Here is a 22892-nt window from a genome sequence, read left to right on the forward strand (position 1 = left end):
TGCGCGCTCCCTCACACATGTGCGCCAGGGTGCATAAGGAATGGGGATTTTGTATCACCCTGAAATTCCAATAATTTGTCCACATCATGCGAAGAACTGACTCATGTGAAAAGACCCTAATGTTGGGAAAGATTGAAGGTGGAAGGAGAAGGGGACGACAGAGGATGAGATGGTTGGATGGCATCACTGACTCAATGGACATGGGTTTGAGTAAGCTCCGGGAGTTGGTGATGAACAGGGAGGCCTGGCGTGCTGCAGCCCATGGGGTCACAAAGAATCAGGCACAACTGAGCGACTGAACTGAACTGAACTGAAAGAGAATTCAAAATAATTTTGGTTCACAAGCCACAGAAAAGCCAGGTAACTGTGGTCTTCTGTTTATCTTTTTCCCAAGAGTGCCCACCTTGGCTTTGTTTTTTAAGTGACTAAGTCAGCCTGCTTCCTTGTTAGACCAAGCTCTGGTGAATAAGTGAGCTTCAGGTTCAAGATACAAAGTGTGGTTTTGATGTGTAAAAGGAAATGGTATGGATGTGGATGAAGCAAAGAGGAAAGAGAGTTGAACTGAACTCACTGTGAACATTTGGGGAAGAATGAAAGGCGTGAGGAGTATTAGGGTGTATTCTCCTTTGGCCTCTATGGGACTTGCCAGATCTCAGTTCCTGACCGGAGTGGAACCCACGGCCCTTGCAGTAGAAGTGTGGAGTCTTAACTTCTGGACCACCAGGCACGTCCCAGGAGTACTTTTGAAATTGTGATTTCCTAGACTGTTGGATAGCCTTTGCTGAGGGGTTGTCAGGGAGGTGCGACAAGAAGGGGGAGGGGAAATCTGCCGCTAGCATTTGCTGTTCATTTACCTTTTCCTCTTCCTTATGAATTTTCCTTATTAACCAAAGTCAGGGTCCACACAGTCAAGGCACCGTCCTCCCTTTAACTATGCTTTTTCATTATTCTCTTTTCTCTAATTTTCAACCCATGTATGTCCGAAGTGGGATTTCCTGGGAGCCTCAGTGGTAAAGAATCTGCCCCCCATTGCGGGAGCCGCAGGAGACACAGGTTCGATTCCTGAGTTGGAAAGGTTCCCTGGAGAAGGAAAAGGCAACCCACTCTAGTATTCTTGCCTAGGATATCCCATGGGCAGAGGAGCCTGGTGGGCTACAGTCCATGGGGTTGCAGAGTTGGACATGACTGAGCAACTGAGTGCACACACGCATGTACAAAGTCACCCACGCTATCCACATCAGTGGTATTTTACCAATCAGACAATACCAAACTTGAATGTAAGCTTATGACTTCCCTAAAAGCTGAAAAGTGAAAATGTTCATCACTCAGTCGTATCTGACTCTTTGTGACCCTATGGACTGTAGCCCACCAAGCTCCTCTGTCCGTGGAATTCTCAAGGCAAGACTACTGGAATGGGTAGCTATTCTTTTCTCCAGGGATCTTCCCAACCCATGGCTCCCTCCCCAGTTCAGGCCACTTTTCAGCCATCATAAATGACTCTTCATTACAAGAATCCAACTAGAAGAATGTATTTAACCAGCCAAAATCACTTTGAAAGTGAAAGTGAAAGTCGCTCAGTAACGTCCAGCTCTTTGCAACCCCATCACTATACAGTCCTTGGAATTCTCCAGGCCAGAATACTGGAGTGGGTATTCCAGGGGATATACTGGAGTGAGATCTCCAGGGGATCTTCCCAGCCTAGGGACTGAACCCAGGTCTCCCGCATTGCAAGCGGATTCTTTACCAGCTGAGCCACTAGGGAAGTCCCAAAATCACTTTGATTGACCAAATTTTCTAATAAGTGAATGGTATATGATAAATAGACATTATATGTCCATTTGTTTGTAAACACCTTAATATTTCTCTTAAGAAGAAAAATGTTCTGTTTTGCCAGAAGAAAAAGTACTATGGTTTTCTCTGAAACAATCAACCACTTTTATTTTTGTCAGCTGATATATTTTTTTCCCTCCAGCAAGAATCAGGAATGATGTACAAAATGTACAAGCCCCAAGTCAAAGGGGTATTCAGCATTCATTTTATACTTGGATCTCTTAATGTGCAGTTCAGTGTTATCATTATATGACCTAAAGATACTAATGCATTGTAATTTAGTTAAAGAGAAAAATATAATGGATAAATACCACCTCTTGTGAATTCTAAGCGCTAGAGTCAATGCAACTTAGTTCATCCCGCAATTTTATGTGTCTCCATTAATCACATAACTTTGCTTCCAATAAGAAAATTATATTTCTGTTGCCTGAATGGGCAATTAAGTCCTCACCGCATATAGTTAATATTACAAAATCAAGAAGGGGAAAGGACCAGCTTCTTCCACTGGGTTCAGATTAAGGCAGTGGATGACTGGGCGTCCAGGTCAGCAGCACGGCCTGTATGAATTGAGAGTCATCGGAGCCCAATTAAGCACCATACCTCAGGGGTGTCTCTGAAGAGTAGCCCCCTCCTCTGTGTATGAAGGGGGTTCACACCTGCTTAACCTACATTAGGGAAGGATTAATTACCTGACGTGTGGGGCCCCCGCCGCCAGTCAGCATGTTTGTGGCAGGACACATGGTGGCCTGGGCTGAGGAGGGAGTAGGGGAGAAGGAGCCGCTGGGGGCTCACGGAAGGACTGACTCCTCCTGATGCGGTCAGCACTTTAGGGGGAAAAAGTAGTCCAGCTGTACTTATTCTTGTGATTTTAAAAACTTTTTTATTTTGCATTGGGGTATAGCCAGTTAATCTGGAGAAGGGAATGGCAACCCAGTCCAGTATTCTTGCCTGGAGAATTCCGTGGACAGAGAAACCTGGCGGGCTACAGTTCATGGAATCACAAAGAGTCGGATGCGACTGAGCGACTAACACACACACATAGCCAGTTAACAATGTTGTGATAGTTTCAGGTGGACAGTGAAGGGACCCAGCCTTACACACACAGGTATCCATTCTCCCCCAAACTCCCCTCCCAACCAGTGTCTTCTTATCATTTTCTGTGTCATGGCAGAACCCAGTGGCAGGGTGTCTGCAATGCAGATTTATAAATGTAAGAGAGAAATACCCTCCCAAAGGTCCTTTCAACTGTGCACGCAAACACGGAATCTGTACTTGAACATTGCAGATTTATGTCTGTGAACAGCTATGATGCTGAACTGCTAAACTGCTGTATCATAGACTTTTCCAAAGTTTAAAAAAATGTGCTTGCTTATTCAGAAAAATACCTAGAGGAAGTTTTGTGACATTCTTTAAAAAAAAAATGTAATGATATCAAAGAGAGATCTCTTAAAAAATTAGTTCTTGGTTGGTAGAACTAGAATAAACCTTAGAGATCATTTGCTAGAACTTTCCATTTTAAGAGGAGATGCTGTATTGCAGTTTGGATTAGATATAAAATATCTGTATTTGCTACCTGCCATGAATGGAGGAGCCTAGTAGGCTGCAGTCCATGGGATGGCTAAGACTCTGACACAACTGAGAGACTTCACTTTGACTTTTCACTTTCATGCATTGGAGAAGGAAATGGCAACCCACTCCAGTGTTCTTGCCTGGAGAATCCCAGGGACAGGGGAGCCTGGTGGGCTGCTGTCTATGGGGTCGCACAGAGTCGGACATGACTGAAGCGACTTGGCAGCAGCAGCAGCAGTAGGAACTCAGTTTGCTTATGTATAAGATGGGCATGAGAATGATATAGCAACCAACTTTATAGGGTGCTAGGGCAAATCAATGCATTAATGTATTGTAAAGTGCCCAATCCAATATTTTAATTGTTAAGTGTTCATTAAATGTTAAATGCCTTTACTTGCACATTCACTCACAGACAAAAATGTTTAAGACCAGGAAAACTGAATGACTTACCCAAGGTCACAAGCTACTTAGGACATAGTTGAGACTAAAACTCAGTCTTTTAACTCCCAGTTGAACGATGTTGATATTTATCATGGTCACCACCAGTTTTTTGGGAAAGAGTATATAAACACTCTTATGCATGGTATTAAATATTAGCAAGTTATCCTCAATGTTTTTTCTAATCTATATATATAGCACATTATATATAAACAGGAGTTTCCTTGGTGGCTCAAATGGTAAAGAATCTGCCTGCAGTACAGGAGACATGAGTTTGATTCCTGGGTCAGGAAGATCCCCTGGAGAAGGGAATGGCCACCCACACCAGTATTCTTGCCTGGAGAATCTGCATGGACAGAGGAGCCTGGGGAGCTGCAGTCCATGGGGTTGCAGAGTCAGACATGATTGAATGACTAACATACACACACATATAAGCATACATATATTTACATGGGCAACATAGACTTGAAGATAGACCAGTAATGAAAATATTATAGAAAAGTTATTTCTGTGTATTTTTTAAACTATGGACCCCACGGTATAAGCAGTAAGCCCATCTTTCTTTTGTTATTCTTTGATATAGCCTGGATATAATATCTGGATATATCAGATCATAATCTGAAGGATTATCAATCTAAAGGTTTAGCTTAGAATCTTACTGTTTCATGCAGGGGTATATAGTAGAGAGAAATCATTGCTGAAGCTTGAGGTTGGTAAACATGACCAACAGCTTAAGGTGACCAAGCATTTTTCAATGGAAGTTCTTGAGGCAAAGCTAAGGGCCTGGATAACATAAGGATAAAATAACATGAATACACAAGGAGCACCTTACTTTTAGACCATCTCTGAGTATACTTGCTATGCAAACACTGATGCTATCTTTGAAAACAATGTCTCTTGCAAATGGGTATATAACGTTTGATTAAAATAAGCTTGTGGATAATCCATGGATTCTAATTAGCCTAGTCAGCGATCCAACCCATTATTCCCAGTGAGGATTTTAGATTTTAACATCTCTGTGTGTGCCATGTATGTTTAATTCAAATTTCCAAGACAACTTTATATAGTTACTATAGAATTGTTTATTATTTAATTTGAATCGGACCATGCTGTGTTCTTGTGGTTTAATAAATTTCCTGTGGGCTGAGGATGGGTGATGTGGTTATCTTTGAAACATCAACTATGATAGTTTTGGAGATCTGAATATGGTAATAAGTTCTGTAAATTCAATTTGACTTTTTTGCACACTTTGTAATATTCAACACCCCAGCAGAAATACTGTTTGTGATATATTTTTGTAGCAACTTAATGCCTGTTCACTCATGCACTGAACAAAAATGTATATTGAAAGCCTATTCTATGGTAGCTCTTACACTAAAGTTCCATTCTAGGGAGACTGTCTCTGGCTTTATTTAGTAAATGACTATGAGGCATAGTTGATCTATTATCAAAACTCTTTTTGAATTTTCATCTTAAGAATGGCTGCTTTACAGCACACTGAGGATCATGGTTTTTATTTTTCTGTCCTACATGTACTCAGGAAGCTTGAAGAAAGGCTTTGAGAATGATCGAAGTCAGGTATCAACCGCGTTCCTGGTCCTTACTGCAGTTTCCCACTCTGTAGCACCCCTTCGTGTATTCTGGATATCAGTGATATTGTAGGGTCTCAACTGAGGGTCAGTGGCTGCCTCGCAGGGCTTTGATGCTATTTTCAAACCATGTACGTGTGGTGGTTCTAAACCCACTTGGATGTTACGTGGTTAAACTCTCTCAGAAACAGTCTCTTTATGAATAGAGGCCTGCTTTACTGCATGAGGGAATATGACAGTATTTTTCACTTTAAGAAAAGCTTCTTCGTTTACTTTGAAGAGGTGGAAGAATTTGGGCATAGAGAGCTGATGAGAGCTTTTTCTCCAGATTGTTAAGGTCGTGTGGCATCTCCTGCTGTTCACTTTTGTTCTCCCCTGCAGCAGCACAGTTCAGGGGTGTGGGTTCCATGCTGCATCCATACTTGGCTTGTTATCCTCTTATCAAGCTCTTAGCATCCCTTTGTTTATTTGAGGCGACAGGAAGACTGTGTAAAGGCTGCTTAGTCAGGGATATCAGCCTTGTTGGCAGGGGAGTGATTGCCAGTTGAAAAACAAGGCATTATTGCTCATTTTTTCCCTCTTATTAGTTTGATTACATTTGCAAATCAAATCAATCCATCAGACATGATCAGGCCTCGTCCGCATTTTAAGGAATAGTAATCTCCGTCTAATAAGATGCAAATGTGTCACATCAGTAAGTAACCAATAAATCATCGTCTTGTCTTTGGCAATCATTAAATATCAGAACCAACAGTCAATTTTTAGTATTTTCAATTTGCGATATGCCGCTGGAATATAAAGATAGATGGACGTAATTACACAAACCAAACACTATTTCAGTTCATTCCAGACAGCAAATTTAGTGGAAGGTATAACTGGCTTGTCATCACACTACATTATTCCTAGCGGTTCATGCAAAGTTCACAGACGAGCTTCAAATGGACATTGCTTTTTTTCAACTTCTAACAACGTCCGTACAATGGCAAGCAAACTTTGATGCGAGGACTTGTGCTGACTTCCGCACGGCTGTTGCACTCAGGTGCCAGCATGACAGGAAACATATGCTCTCTCCTGTCAGACACTGATGGCCATGCCAGCTCCAATCTTCTCGATTTTCGATTAAAAAAAAAATGAACCCACAAATGTAAAAATAAAGGAAAACAAAGAACAACCAGGAACTCTTCAGATGACTCATACCATCTCTTTGAAGAGTTTCCCTTGGAGGGAAAAAGTGAACAAAACCTTTATTTTTCTTAGTTTCACATTTTTAGAACCTCTCTGTTTATGCAAGGTATTCTTTTCACCTAAGCCATTCTTTGTGGAGATGTGTGTCTTTGCAGCACCCTGATAAGAGTGTTGATTTGGGGCACCATAGAGAAATGCTGGTTATATATGTGTGCTGTGCTAAGTCACTTCAGTCTTGTCTGACTCTTTGCAACGCTATGTCCATGGGATTCTCCAGGCAAGAATACTGGAGTGGGTTGCCATGCCCTCCTCCAAGGGATCTTCTCAACCCAGATATTGAACCTGTATCTCCTGTGTCTCCTGCATTGGCAAGTGGATTCTTTACCACTAGCATCACCTGGGAAGCCTAATTTCATATATATACACTCACACACACGTATACACACACACACACACACACACACATATACACATCATGTTATAATTCACAGTATAGTGAATGAAATTGTTTGGATGGAGTATCTGATCTGAATGCCTTTTCCCTAATTATACTTGCATAGCAGCTCAGTAACTTCAGATGAGCTGTGACAGTTCATTCATTCATTCACAGAAATTGTCTTCTCATACATATAGGATCCCTCTATCCCTCTCAGGCCCTCTTGGCTCTATTTATCCCAGTGAAAGCAGTGGTCATACGTTTCCATCCTTTCCCAATATTTTTCTCTTGTCTAAATCTCTTTTTATGAGTGCTCATATAAAAAGCGCCTTTAAATCATTGATCTCGTGGAATTTAAAACTTTCAACATTTCCTCTTTGATTTGTGTTTGTCATTAACCTCATCCAGTTACTGACGTTGCTTTGATTCTTTCTCTTCTCTGCAGAAGTCATTTGCCTTCTCAGTGAAAGTTGCTAAATAAGATATGAAAAACATATCTGCATGACCTTGGTTCACCTGCTACTTATTTTGGTGGCATTTTGAATCATCACTGACTGATTCCAGTTTATCTTGGCAGATTTGTCATAGACTTTATAATTGAAACTTAGAGCTTAAGATTTGGCAAGGCCAACCCTTTGGCCTACTAGACCCCATTATTTGCCAGGAGAAGAGCAAACTCTTTAGAATGTTATTAATTTATTTTGACCAGGCTGTGTGGCATGTGGGATCCTAGTTCCCAGACCAGGGATCGAATCCATGCCCCCTTGCAGTGGAAGCATGGAGTCTTACTCACTGAACTACCACAGAAGTCCCTGGAATATTATTTAATAAGATCTCTTATTTAAAGTCAACAAAATTGAATTTTGTCTGTGTGACATATTTATTGTAAAAATGTTGAGTACCTTTATGCTAAGCACTCTGCTTGGTGGTGGAATATACAAGTGAACAGAGTAGAGATGATCACACAGTTGTCAAAAGTTGGATCTTTTGAAGGTCACAAATAAGCAAAGGGGCAGTTATAGCATGGTGTTCTCAGTGCATTGATGGAGCAGCGCAGCATACTAGGGATACACCATGGTGGCAGTTTTAACATTGGGAATCAGGGAAGGCTCCTAGAAGCCTTGACGCCTTCTTGTATAGAAATCTAGAGAAGATGCATGTTTAGGGAGATATCAAGAACTTTGAGATAAGCATTAGCTTCCTTCTGTTAATAAAACCAGTAGAGTAGGGACTTCCTGGCAGTCCAGTGGCTAAGACTCTATTGGTCTACTGCAGGGGACACGGGTTCCATCCCTAGTCGAGGAACTAATCTCACATGTCATGCAGTGCTGCCAAAAATAAATGAATAGATAAAATAAAAATGAAAGGTTTGAATTAAAAGCAAACAATAGAGTAGGTTAAACAGGCTCATTTTTCATACTTTTGTCCCATTTGTTAGCAGGACTGGAGAACATCATTCACTGACCAACGAAGAACATTCTTTCAAATTTTAAGAAATTATAGGAGCTGGATTAAACTCTGATCGTAGGCAGGCCAGGAGCTTTCAACTTTAGACAAGGAAAACATGCACGAGCTTGAGGTAGTGGTCAAGACAACATTTTGAATCAGCAAAATCAGTTTCTTAAATGTCTCACATATATGCCTGCCGGATGCACTCTCAATGGCCATACATCTGAGCAAAATGGACCATCAGTTGATGAAAACCAGTTTATGCTGCTTCTGCAACCCTTCCTATCTCCATATCCTTTCAAAGTTAGTTGATTTCCAACATCCCTTTTCCTTTCTGCAAAACTGTTGTGAATTTTTAAAACATAGCTCTGCTCTTTGCAGGTGGTTGTTTTGCCAGCCAGCCCGTGTAGCTCCAGGAACCCTCTGTATTTGTATGTGTGTGCTTAATCGCTCAGTCATGTCTGACTCTTTTAGACATCATGGACTGTAGCCTACCAGGCTTCCCTGTCCATGGGATTCCCAGGCAAGAATACTGGAGTGGGTAACCATTCCCTTCTCTAGGGCATCTTCCAGACCCAGGGATCAAACCCGGGTCTCCTGAATTTGAGGCGATTTCTTCACTATCTGAGCCACCAAGGAAGCCACAAGGAACCCCATCCAGGACAGCAATTGCCAAGAACCCCTTACGAGTTACAGCTGAGGAAAGCCGTGCAGCTCATGCCTTCTTTGTACCAGAACCTTATGCTCTCTCTAACCGATTTACATACCACCATGGTATGTTTAATTTGCTTTTTCATCAAATCAATAATGGGTCTAATTGAAAAAATTGGCAGTGCTACGTGCAGCCTAAGTACTGATCTCAATGTTTGCCGGCTAACGGCAACATTGCAGAGCTCTGCGTCAGACACCTGTGTTATTGGTGTGCTCCCGCTCCTAATGCGTACAAAAACAAACATTAATACAGGTGGAGCATCTGCACCAATTGATCACTATGCTATGAGAATTAATCACCTGGCTTTCAGCTTGAAGAATAAAATTTACATCTCTAATGTATGAAATGTATTAACACGCACGCTTGCACCATCGACTTGGGCTGATATCAGCAGCCAAGCATGCACAGCCCGGCTCAGGTGTGTTCTGCTGGACCTTTGGACCTGCAGGTGCAAATTCAGAACCAGGTTTTAAACACTTGATAGGTGTTTTTGAAATTTGAGACTTTTGGGTGAATAATGATTGGAAATGATTGGGCAAGCAGGACTCCACGATGCTTTGCACCTTGGAAATGTGCCTTCACAAACAGTATGAGGACCCTGTTCAGGTTGAGATTTTATTTTCTCATCCCAATCTTGGATGAATCTCGACAACATCACTGTGCTAGAGCTACATTCACTGAGCACTTACTAGGTGTCAGGCTAATTGTTTTGTATAAATTACCTCAGTTACTCTTCAAAGAAACCCTGTAACTAAGTATCACCTCTGATGCTATTTATTGAAACATAAGTAATTTACAACATTGTGGTAGTTTCAGATGAACAGCATAGTGACTCAGCACTTGTACAGATTATATTCCATTAAAGTTATTATAAGGTAGTGGGTATAGGTCCCTGTGCTATACAGTAGATCTTTGTTGCTTATCTGGTTTACGTATAGTAGTTTGTTTATGTTAATCCCATACCCCCAATTTGTTCCTGCCTCCCATCCCCTTTGGTAACCACAAGTTTGTTTTCTACTACTCTATTTCTGTTTTGTATATAGATTCACTTGTATAATTTTGCAGATGCCACATATAAGTGATACCGTATATTTGTCTTTGATTTATTTCACTAAGCATAATATTCTCTTGTTCCATCTGTTGCTGCAAATACCAGTATTTTGCTTTTTATGGCTGAGTAATATTCCATTTATATATATATCCCCTTGTCAATTGGACACCGTTTTATAATTGAGAAAATTGAAGTTTAGAGAGGCCAACTTGGCCTGAGATTCTGAAGCTAGTAAAATAGAGACAATGAGATTGCAATTCAGGTCTATTGCATTCAAAATCCCTGATTTTTACCTATTATGCTAACACAGTTTATAAACTAATTCATTTTTTTTAAAAAGTTCCAAACTGATTTTTTTGTTTAGCACAGTGGGATCTCAAAAACTTCTGCTGGCAAAACAGATTTCATTGGTGCATCCCACTAATGTTGGTTTGATAGTTTTTATGGAACTGGCTCCATAACTGACGGGGTACAGTGCACAGGGAAATGCAGAACCCACAGTTTAAAAATTATTAAGAAGAAAAAAAAATAAGAAAAAAAACAATAAATAAAAATTACTAAGAATTTCACAATGGCAACAGCAGAGGATTCAACCTCACGCAGCTCCCGACACAGGGCAGCTAGCCATGAAGCATGCCTTTGAGAGATGCAAATTTTGCTTGGGGCCAAGTTTGGCGAATAGAGGAGCCTCTCTTATTCAAGTCTCTGTTTGGTTAGGGCTGGGAAAATGCTACGTAGGCCAAGAAAACTTACTCTTGTTACCATGATTCTCAACTTCTGGTAGCTCATTTAGGGAGGAAAAGATGTTTTTTCATCATCTTTAACCGGTGGTCCCCACCCAGGGAGAATTTTGCATCACAGGGGATATTTGGCAGTGACTATGGGATCGCAGAGAGTCGGACACAACTGAAGCGACTTAGCAGCAGCAGCAGAGACACTTTGTCACAATCAGGGTAACAACAGAGAAGGAGGAACATCTAGTGGAGAGAGGCCAGGAATGCTGTTTCACCTTCAACAGTTCACAGAGCAGCCCCCCACCCCTTTCTCCTCAATGAAGAGTTTTCCACCCAAAGGTGTCAGTAGTATTGGGGTTGAAAAATCTATCGTAAACCATCATACTCTCATGATTTTCAAGTTTAGTGTTCAGTTTTGCAAATCTTTTAAATGGATACATAAATAAATATGGTAGCTTTATTACCAAAGAGAAGGCTTCACTTCCCTAGAAGCCACCTTTATCCACAAGATCAATAAAGATTTATTGGACAGCCAAGGTGCATTTACACCAGCATTTTTGTGGCCAAGCCATAATTTTATCTTTAGTGTTCAAAAAAATAAAACAGAAAAGTTCATGATCTCTGAAAAGTGATCATGACACATTTGAATTAAGAGCTTTCTTGGAAATTTCATTGGAGATATTCATTATGTGGCTAATTACATATTCACATGTAATGATGAGAAAGGGGCCATTATAGCACATTCCAGTAAGCAATATGCATTTTAACAAATATATAAATATGTATTTATTCATTGAACAGAAATGTTTTCAGTTATTTGGATGTAAATAATGTTTATAAATTTTTATAAAAATTTATAAATCTTCAGTGATAAATGTTCTAAGGACACAGTTAAATGCTATGTGTATTTGAAGACATTTGAATTTTTGACAGATATCTTTTATATGAACTTATACAGATAACTTTAGAATAACACTAAATATGTTAATATTAACCTGGACATTCTTAAAATTGCTGAGTTGGGGTGGGTATTTCATAAGCTTGTCAATGAGTTGTATAAAGTCTACATAAAGCTGCTATATGTAAATGTATTGCTTTATTGCATAAACACTTCAGCAGTTACTCTTAAAAATTCATGAGGCTATATAATTCAACTCTTACTGACATTTTTTAATTCTTAAACTGTTTTTCTAATCATTTAAGAGGAAAAACAATGAACCATAATAACCATCTTTTTACACAGAAATTTCTACGTAAGTAAACTTTATATCACTGTCTTTCAACTCAGTTTCTCTCCTTCTAGGGATATTATATCAAATTTTGAGCAACCCAATTCCCTATAGCATAACTGAAAACAAACAGAAAGAAGTGTTCTGGGTAATATCCGAAACTGTTGTCATTGTGAAGTCCCTCAGCCCCTCGTTCATAGACTAGTCAATCGTTTCTATGATCCATTCTAAATACCTTAGCTTTTCTTCTCAAACATAGCAAATTTTAGGAGGGATAATGCCAAAAGGAATCTGTGAATGGCAATAGAAAGCAAGAGTCTGCAGGTAAAAATATAAAATGCAAATCAAGCCCTAAGAAGCCCAGCACTGGAGGCTAAGTAACATGGGTTTGGGCAGCCTTGCATCCTTCAGCTACCTCTGAGGGTAACTCAGGGCAGCTTGGATCTCCTGATGGGTCCTGGCGTGCTGACCCTGGTCATCAGGAAAATTAAAGATGTATTCAGTAGACTTACTTTAAGAAGACTGAGAAATATGTAATTATTTTAAAGAAATCTACCAAAGATGACTAAAATCTTTTTTTAAAAAGTGCTTGGAAGTTTCTGAAATTCACCTAGGTGAGATGAGTCTGAACTATTGTGATTATTAGTGAAACAGTAATAATGAAAATCGGAGAAGGCAATGGCACCCCACTCCAGTACTCTTGCCTGGAAAATCCATGGACAGAGGAGCCTGGTAGGCTGCAGTCCATGGGGTCGCTAAGAGTCGGGCATGACTGAGAGACTTCACTTTCACTTTTCACTTTCATGCATTGGAGAAGGAAATGGCAACCCACTCCACTGTTCTTGCCTGGAGAATCCCAGGGACGGGGAAGCCTGTGGGGCTGCCGTCTCTGGGGTCGCACAGAGTCGGACAGGACTGAAGCGACTTAGCAGCAGTAGCAGCAATAATGAAAATGATCATCATTTGCATAGTGAGGCTCAGCTTACAAAGTGAATCCAAATAAATCTGATATTCATCTGCATTTGTTACATACAGCTTACCTGTGAGGTTGTTGTTTTCACCTTTTCATTTTGTCCAGATGAGGAAACCAAGACACAAAGATTAAGTGATTTTCTCTAAACTAACACACTTGATTGTGTATGTACATCTGTCTTCTGACAACTGTCACTCAGGTAATTGCTATGCAGTTCTACAAGATACCTAAATTCAGGTGATCAAAAGTTTCTGCCATTTTGATATTTAGAACAATTTTCTAATTTTCTTTTCATTTTTAATGTGTATTGGTCATAAACATAATGATGAGCTTCTATAATCTTCTATTTTTCAAATGAGCTAATCTCTTAAAAGTATTTAAGTAACTTTACTTATCACTATGATCTCAAGTATAGATGGAATCCTGAAGTTTAGAATGTGTTAAAGTACTGTTTAGATCATGGTGAGCACTGTATTTTTATTCAATAGACTGAGAAAATACTGCAAATGTAATCATAGTTTTGATAGTGAATCAATAGAAATAAATGAAATAATACATGTTGCAGTGTATTTCCAATTCAAATTTTATTAGTAAGTCTCCAGAAGGCAGCAGTTAGACATTAGTATTGAGATAATAAAGCAAAATTAGAAGCTTGCTGGAATCCAAATGTGATATATACCTGTGTTACCAGAATGGTCTTCCAGCCTTGGGGCTCAAGAAGTCAGTTCTTTATTCTTTTAGATCTACCAGGGATTCATAGAAGCATAGAAGAGATTTCCTGAATGTCTGTGCCAAAGAAAGAAACATATTTTAATCCCAAAACTTTTTAAAAATGGTGATAGGGAACTTCAAAAAATTCCAAATAAAAGAACGTGTAATGAGATTCTTAAAGGCAGATTTGGAAACGATGCTACAACCTGAAATACTGTATAACTTGGATTTGGGATAGATATCAGTGTCCCATGGAAAATTTCAGTGCATCCAATTCCTTGTCAATGATTTGAAGGTGGTCTCGTGTGCATTTTTGCACATGGCAACAGTGTAGTCAATTTCAGGTTTATTTGTCTAGTGGACTGAACTCATGGCATTTTTCAGTGAGGATGCTATTGTTATTCTGAATGGGAGCTTACTTATCTTGAAGAACTTTTAGCATCCTTTGATTCTCAAAAGTCTTGGTTCAAAAATGCCATATTTCTGGGGACCTCCCTGGTGGTCCAGTGATTAAGAGACCATACTCCCAATTAATCTTAAGATTAAGATGCCATACTCCCAATGCAGGGCCCTGGGTTCATGGTCAGAGAACTAGATCCCACAGGACTCAACTCAGACCTGGGACAGCCAAATAAGCATATATTAGAAAAAACACTACCATATTTCCTAATGCCATTTGGTGAGGGGAATGGGTCGGAGTGGCTATTTCCTTTAGCTGAGAATAATTTGAGTGGAAATGAATACTCAATTCAGGTCAGTACAAATTCAAATGGGTAAAACTAAGTGGCACATGCAGGAGTGTGAAAGTGTGGACCTAGAACTCAGCAAAAAATAAGTAAATAGAAAAAATTTAATCCTACAACATTATTGAGGGTATTTTGGGGGGGGGGCAGGGTATGAAATATATTGTTTTTAAAACAATCCCAGTCATCAAAATCTATTTGGGAAAACAGTGTAAAAATTTGAAAAAAAAAAAAAACAAAAATGTCAAAGACAATCAGGATACCTGGTGGAATAAATGCTACAGTGTGTCCTTACTAAGGGGAAAACAGTAGCTTCCTAGGTAATATTGAGTGTAAGCTTCTGAATGGCAGTATATCTCTGCAGTCTCCCATTTCATTTGTGGCTGGTGGAGAATTCTAAGGATCTACATGATGCATTGTCCATCCTTGCTTGGATGTGCTTCTTTTTGCATAGCTCCATGTTAATATCTCCTTTACATGGATATGTAAGAGCTATCAGTAATTTTTAAAGACTACTTCATAAGGAATTTTAAAAGGTGCATCCTTCTGTTCTTACAGGCTAGCAAAAAGATGGAAGCTTGCTAAAGCAATTAAATAAGAATTCCCACCTCTGGGAGGGAGATAGAAAATAGTTCAAGGAAGAGTCTTTTGGACTCTGTGGGAGAGGGAGAGGGAGAGGGTGGGATGATGTGGGAGAATGGCATTGAAATACGTATAATATCATATATGAAACGAGTCGCCAGTCCAGGTTCGATGCACGATACTGGACCCAGAGGGATAGTATGGGGAGGGAGGAGGGAGGAGGGTTCAGGATAGGGAACACATGTATGCCTGTCACGGATTCATTTCGATATTTGGCAAAACCAATACAATATTGTAAAGTTTAAAAATAAAAAAAAAATGAGTATCAGCAGGATGTGAGCACTGGGAAGGGGGTTCCCTTGCAAGTAGCATAGAAAGAAAAGCGAAAGTAGCTCAGTTGTGTCCAACTCTTTGCGACCCGGTGGAATTCTCCAGGCCCAAATACTGGAGTGGGTAGCTTTTCCCTTCTCTAGGGGATTGTCCCAACCCAGGGATCAAACCCAGGCTTGCCACATTTCAAGTGGATTCTTTACCAGCTGAGTCATCAGGGAAGCCCTAGAATACTGGAGTGGGTAGCCTATCCCTTCTCCAGCAGATCTTCCCGACCTAGGAATCAAACTGAGGTCTCCTGCATTGCAGGCGGATTCTTTACCAGCTGATCTACCAGGGAAGCCCAGGTAGCATGGAACTGATCAACCAGGATTAGTAGTAGAATCAGAAAACTCTCTGTCCCTCCTCCATCTCCCCAAACACAAAGAATAGAGTCACAGAATGTAGTGTGTCCAGCTTTGAAAAGTCACCAAAGAACACATTTCCTATCAAGTTATTATAGCAAAATTGGCCTTGGTTTATGCTCCCAAAGGTGTGGACAAGATTAAAAGCTCAAATCCTTGGTGGTTGATGCTCGCAGGAACCTGCTCCGTATTCACACTCAGGCATCACAAGAAGGTTTGGGGTGAGGGTTTTTAGGATAAAAGTAAATGGGCTAATTGAGAAAACCTAAAAGGTTGGCTGAGATTAATTCTAGCAGGATTTTGGTTGAAAAACGATTACATACGTAGAATAAAATGCAAGTTAAAAAACATATTTAGAATCCATATGCTGACTTTAAGAGACAGGAAGACTTAGGTCTTTTCTTGTCGTCACTCATCTTAGGCTCATGGCCGAGTTACATAGAAGAGCTCATGATAAAAATGACTGACGGGGTCTTCCCTGGCGGACTAATGGTTAAGACTTTGCCTTCCAATGCAGGAGACGTTCAATCCCTGGTCTGGGAGCTCAGATCCCACAAACCTCATGGCCAAAGACCAAAACATAAGACAGAAGCAGCATTGTAACACATTCAAGAAAACCTTTAAAAACGTTCCACATCAAAAAAAATCTTAAAAAAAAAAAAAAAAAAAACCAACAGACTCAAATATCAGAGCAAGCTCCTTTACTTCAATGTCCTTATTTCCTAAACTTATTATGAAACAGAGGTTCACACTCCATAATGTGTAACAACATACGGGCATGATAATGCTGTTGGCTAAGAGATAACATTTAGCTCTCAATCCTTCTGTGATCCTATTGAATATGCCTGTTAAGTTCTCGGTGTAATTAAAGCAGATAGGAGCATTCATACATTTTGTTGCAAATTGATATGATCTCCTTTGTCTGTGATCTAAGTGAGATTGCCCTGTAGTTTTTAATTTAGCAGGTTAAGAAGCACAATTAAAATATCATGAAAAAGATCATAATCAGAAACTGTCTTTTGGGTTGTCCCTGCCAAGTTGATAAAGGGATCGGTGTATTTAATAATTACCTCCTTTGCTGTACATTTGTTCTATTTGTGGGGCTGAAGTGTTAATAAATACCTTGACTATTCCAGGGGGAAAGGCTTTCCACCTAATTAATAAAACTTGGAAGAATACCTAGGACATTGAACCATATCTTTCTTATTAGCGCTGCAGCCTCCAAAGAGAGTCCGTGTCTCCTTACAACAGTGGTAACTGTCATCTTCCCAGGTTATAAAGAAACGTCTGGAAAAACTGCCAGTTTTCAATAGGAATAAAAAAGCAAGTTCTTTGATGCCTTTTTTTTTTTTTTAAGAAATAACTCAAAAAAAAAAAAAAAGAAATAACTCAACCATTAAATTTTAAGTAGTGAGAAATCCTAATCAAGCACAACAGGAATTATTCTGCCTAAAGAACATATCTTAGTAAAAGCAGCAGAGTAAAGTAAGGTTCGTATTGGAATGTAATTGGCTTTGAATTAGACTTTATTTCTAGCTATTGTTTCTTCTCTAGTTCATTTGCTCACATACTTCCCAGGCCTTGATCCTGGAGAAACTGAAGCAGAGTTGAGCATGTCTCACCATTATATTGATACCTTTACTGCTAATTTTTAAATGTCAAGTTCCTTGCAAAAATTTTTTTTACTCAAGTATAGTCATTTTCAATATTATGTTTCAGGTGTACAGCAAAGCAGTTCAGTTACATATTTTTTTTTTCAGGTTGTTTTGTTTATAGGTTATTATAAGATATTAAATATAGTTCCCTGTGCTATGCAGAAGATCCTTACTGCTTATCTGTTTTATACAGAGTAGCTTGTATCTGTTAATCTCATACTCCTAATTTATCCCTCCCGCCTACTTTCCCCTTTGGTAACCATGAGTTTGTTTTCTTTTCTTTTTTTTTTTTTTAACTAAAGAACATTTATTTGTTTTTCAACAAGACTTTATCTTGAGGACGTAACTAAACTGCGCCTCCACTCCCCACTCCAACTTGAAGGAGGATTAGTACAGTGGATGTTATAAAGCAGGTATGAACAGTTTGAGGGACTGGAACCAACGTTAACTGACAAAAACCAACTTCCATCTAAATCATCATAAAAATGTTTAAGTAAAAAAAAAGGCGGGGGGGGCGGCAAAGGGGTTTTCAGATTGAACAAGATCATCACATTTTATCTAATACATTCAATTCTGGCTAGGGTATACCAAAATGGAAACAGGATAACTATAATACAAAACTTCCACTACAGCACACTGCACACACCTGTGTTCCAAGCCCACCCCCGTCCCCCTAATGCTTGCAAACTCAACTATTTCCCAGCCTGTTGGGCCTTTTGACGAAGGAGCATGTAGATCTTCTCTTTAATCCAATCTTTGTTATAAGGCTGGTATGTCTGGGTATCAGCTCGGTAAACAAGGCAGCTGAGGTCTGCCAGGTCATCAATAAAATCAAACAACTGACTGAGGGGCTGTTGGGATTCATTCTCTTCAGATGTTCTTCATACATTTTACAAACACCTTCCATACACTCATTCACAGATTCATAGTCAGCGTAAGTTCTGCCTTCTGGCCTCTTGGTAGGCTGTACCAGCAAGATGGTGTGAGACATCGTGCCAAAGTCTCCCGCTGCAGCCGATGGCCGACTCCGCCGCCGCACCGAGTTTGTTTTCTATGTCTGTGAATCTGTTTCTGTCTTATATATAGATCCATTTGTATTATTCTTTAGATTCCACATATAAATGGTATCACATAGTATTTGTCTTTCTCTGTCTGACTTACTTCACCAAGTGTAGTTTTCTTTAGGCCCATCCATGTTGCTGCAAATAGCAACTTTATTTATACTAAAGTTGAATTTAGAAATGAAACAATTGAAAACACATCATTATGTCAAACATGATATTGACTGATTTACACCACCTAGTCTTGTGAGCTTATGCGTTTAATGAATATTTGAGCACCTACCTTGTGGTGTAACAGACCAGTCAAAATTTAAATACAGTCCTTTATGTGTGACCCCAGCCGTCTTCATTTAGAGCTTGACTATGTGAATCTATTATACCTTTTAATTAAAAATACGTGATAAATAAAAACTATGTGTAACAAATCTGTAAAGTTTTTCTCTGCATATAAGGTGGAACTTTACAGCCATTTCATTCTGTAGGAATTTCTGAGCCCATTGACTCTGCTGAGGTTCTTCACAACATGAGAATAGAATATCAAAAGTCTACAGGAAGTGTTAATAAGGGAGAAGTCTTCCAAGACTACCTCTGTCTTAGGGATGAGATGCAGTAGAAATATTAAAATACATAAACTGTATGCACAGTGTGGCCAGACTGTATATCCTAGAATGGTTAGGGAGGAGGCCGGTGGCTCAGATGGTAAAGAATCTTCCTGCAGCGTGGGAGACCTGGGTTCGATCCCTGGGTTGGGAAGATCCCCTGGAGGAGAGGGCCTGGCAACCCACTCCCGTATTCTTACCTGGAGAATCCCCATGGACAGACCAGCCTTGCGGCTGCAGTCCATGGGGTCACAAAGAGTCCGACTGAGCAACTAAGCACAGCCCACATGTCTAATATGATGGAATTTATTTTCCTAAGGGTTCTCCGCTTTGTCATCGTTTAAACGGGGATTTTCAATGAGATCATTTTTAAGACTGTTTCTAGGACTTTGTATCCTGTGGCCTCGTGCGCTTTGTTCAGTAAACTCCAGGTTGCATTGTACTGCTGTGGCGCCTAGCTTTTCAAAGTTATCTTGAAACAGTTTCGCTGTTAATGGGGTGCCTGGCAGGCTGGAGACTTAAACCCAGGCGTGTGGAACAGCCACTTGGTGTTAAGCTGGGGAATAGGATGATGCTTTAGGGTCCTTTTAGGAGGTTTTGAGCATCTTCTTTTGGGGCGACAGGATGCATTTGCTGCTTTTTCGCTCTCAAAACTCTTCCAGCTTTTCAGGCTTACCCTGTGTTCCCCTTGAGGAATTCCTCAGCTATCTGAGTCACCTCTAACTGGCGGCAGCAGAGCAAGCCTTCACTGTGTTCTGATTTCCAGCCTTTGGGAGGGAGCGTGGGACCAGGAATGGACGGGACAGAGGTGTCTGGAAGCTCTTTTGCTTTCAGCTCTCCTCACACCCTGAGCCAAGCTGTGACCCTGACTCCCTTCCCATCAGTCATTTCTTTGGTTATTCCCCAAACATGGATTAAAACCATTTAGGTCCTGAGACTATGCAACTGTGTACCCAGCCCTGGGGATACCATGATGAATAAGTGATTTGATATCGTAGAAAAGATAGTAACTTCAGTAGGGTCGACACAAGCTGATATGATGGGCTGGGTACTGGAGGAGAAGGACGCCTCACTGTCTCTAAGGTCATGAGAGAAATAGTTCGAGGAAAATATTTCAGAGAGGTTTGGACGGTTGAAGGGGCATCTGCCCTACAGCTGTTGTTCAGTCACTCAGTCGTGTCTGAGTCTTTGTGACCCCATGAACTGGAGCACGCTAGGCTTCACTGTCCTCCACCATCTCCCAGAGTTTACTTAAACTCTTGTCCAGTGAGTCGGTGATGCCATCCAACCATCTCATCCTCCGTTGCCCCCTTCTCCTCCTGCTCTCAGTCTTCCCCATTATCAGGGTCTTTGCCAATGAGTTGCCTCTTCAGAGAGGAAGGGAAAGGGCAGTCCACACCGAGGTCAGGAAATAGCAGGAGTTCCCGGGTGGCCTGTTGGTTAGGATTCCAGGCTTTCTCTGCCCTGGTTTGGGCTCAGTCCTTGATCAGGGAACTGAGATCCTGCAAACTCAGTGTGGCCGAAAGAAAGGAAGGAAGAAAAACATTCAGGAAGAAAGAATGCGCAGAAGTCAAGTATGGCTTGTTTGGGAAAGAATAAGTGATGGTGGGAACACAGGAAGAGAAGCTCGCTGCATCGTGGTTCAGTTACAGGTTCTGGATTCAAGTGGCACATGTGCAAATCATAGCTCTAGTACTTTTTTAAAAAAAACATATTTTATTGAAGTTTAGTTGATGTACAGTGTTGTATTAGTTTCTGGTGGACAGCAAAGGGATTCAGTTATGCATCTATATAATAGTTTGCATCGGCAAATCCCAAACTCCCAATCCATCCTCCCCCCATGGCAGCGGCAAATCTGTTCTCTGTCTGAGAGTTTGTTTTGTAGCAAAGCTCACTTGTGTCATGTTTTAGATTCCACGTATAAGTGATGCCAGTGATATCATATGGTGTTTGTTTTTCTCTTTCTGACTTACTTAGTGTGATCATCTCAAGGTCCATTCATGTTGCTGCAAATGGCATTATTTCATTCATTTTCATGGCTGTAACTCTAATACTTTTCACCGTGTGACCTGGAGTGGGTTTCATGCCTCAGTTGCCTCACGTGGAAACTGGGAAGGAGAATAGTAGATGTTCTGTAAGGTTAGAATGAAATGCTTAGAGCCGCCTCATTCGTCTCTTGCACCCAGTCATCTTTTAAAAATGCAGGTCAGGTTGTGTCTCCTCTCTGCTCAAAGCAACCAGTGGCTTTTCTTCTCTCATTCAAAAAAAAAAACAAAAAACAAAAACCAAAAGTTTGTAAAAAGTTGCAAAGCCTCTGTGACATGCCTGTTCTCATGACCTCACCAACACCATTAGCTCCTCCTCTTCCTCCCCAGCCACACTGGCCTCTCTGCAATTCTCTGAACCACGAAAAGCCTTCTCCAGTGAGTGCATCTTTACCTTTCTGTCCTCCTGGGATGCTCCTCCATAGGGGGATACAGGACTGCGCTTTCAGCTCTTCAGGGCTCTGCTCAGACACCCTGTATCAGGAACACTCCCCTTGAGAGCCCTGTTTAACATGACTGCTTCCCTTTGCCCCTTTTTGGTGCCTGTTTATTCCCTTAGTTTTGTGGAAGGTCCCTCCATTGCACTGTTATTTTACTGCCTGCTGTGGTTTTATTTCTTCTCTCCCCACTGCCCTCCTGAACATGTGTGTGAGTGCTCACTTGCTTAGTCATGTCTGACTCTTTGCAACTCTTTGGACTGTAGCCCACCAGGCTCCTCTGTCCATGGGATTGGAATACTGGAGTGGGTTGCCATTTCCTACTCCAGGGAATCTTCCTGACCTAGAGACAGAACCTGCATCTCTTATATCTCCTGTTCAGTTCAGTTCAGTAGCTCAGTCGTGTCTGACTCTTTGCGACCCCATGAATCGCAGCACGCCAGGCCTCCCTGTCCAGCACCGACTCCCAGAGTTCACCCAGACTCACGTCCATCGAGTTAGTGATGCCATCCAGCCATCTCATCCTCTGTCATCCCCTTCTCCTCCTGCCCCCAATCCCTCCCAGCATCAGAGTCTTTTCCAGTGAGTCAACTCTTCACATGAGGTGGCCAAAGTACTGGAGTTTCAGCTTTAGCATCATTCCTTCCAAAGAAATCCCAGGGCTGATCTCCTTCAGAATGGACTGGTTGGATCTTCTTGCAGTCCAAGGGACTCTTAAGAGTCTTCTCCAACACCACAGTTCAAAAGTACAGTATCTTCTGTGCTGCTGCTGCTGCTAAGTCGCTTCAGTTGTATCTGACTCTGTGCGACCCCATGGACTGCAGCCTATCAGGCTCCCCCGTCCCTGGGATTCTCCAGGCAAGAACACTGGAGTTGGTTGCCATTTCCTTCTCCAATGCATGAAAGTGGAAAGTGAAAGTGAAGTCGCTCAGTCGTGTCTGACTCTTAGCAACCCCATGGACTGCGGCCTACCAGGCTTCTCCATCCATGGGATTTTCCGGGCAACAGTACTGGAGTGGGGTGCCATTGCCTTCTCCTGTACTGGCAGGCATATTCTGTACCACTGCACCACCTGGTCCCATAGGTCCTAAATGTAAACCCCCAAAAGGCAAGTACTTTGTCTTTTGGTG

General features: G+C 40.9%; 1 protein-coding gene and 1 pseudogene across 17 annotated transcripts in view; one reads left to right on the forward strand and one right to left on the reverse strand.

Moving 5' to 3' along the window:
* ESRRG (estrogen related receptor gamma) overlaps positions 1 to 22892 on the forward strand; it is a 695415-nt gene that overhangs the window by 637924 nt on the left and 34599 nt on the right. The gene's annotated exons all lie outside the window — the stretch shown is intronic.
* LOC147356921 (enhancer of rudimentary homolog pseudogene) lies at positions 18093 to 18651 on the reverse strand (annotated as a pseudogene).

The sequence above is a fragment of the Bos grunniens genome, chromosome 16 (assembly GCF_055505025.1).
Source record: "Bos grunniens cultivar Pamir isolate PY7600 chromosome 16, Bosgru_T2T1.0, whole genome shotgun sequence".
NCBI classification, from domain to species: domain Eukaryota; kingdom Metazoa; phylum Chordata; class Mammalia; order Artiodactyla; family Bovidae; genus Bos; species Bos grunniens.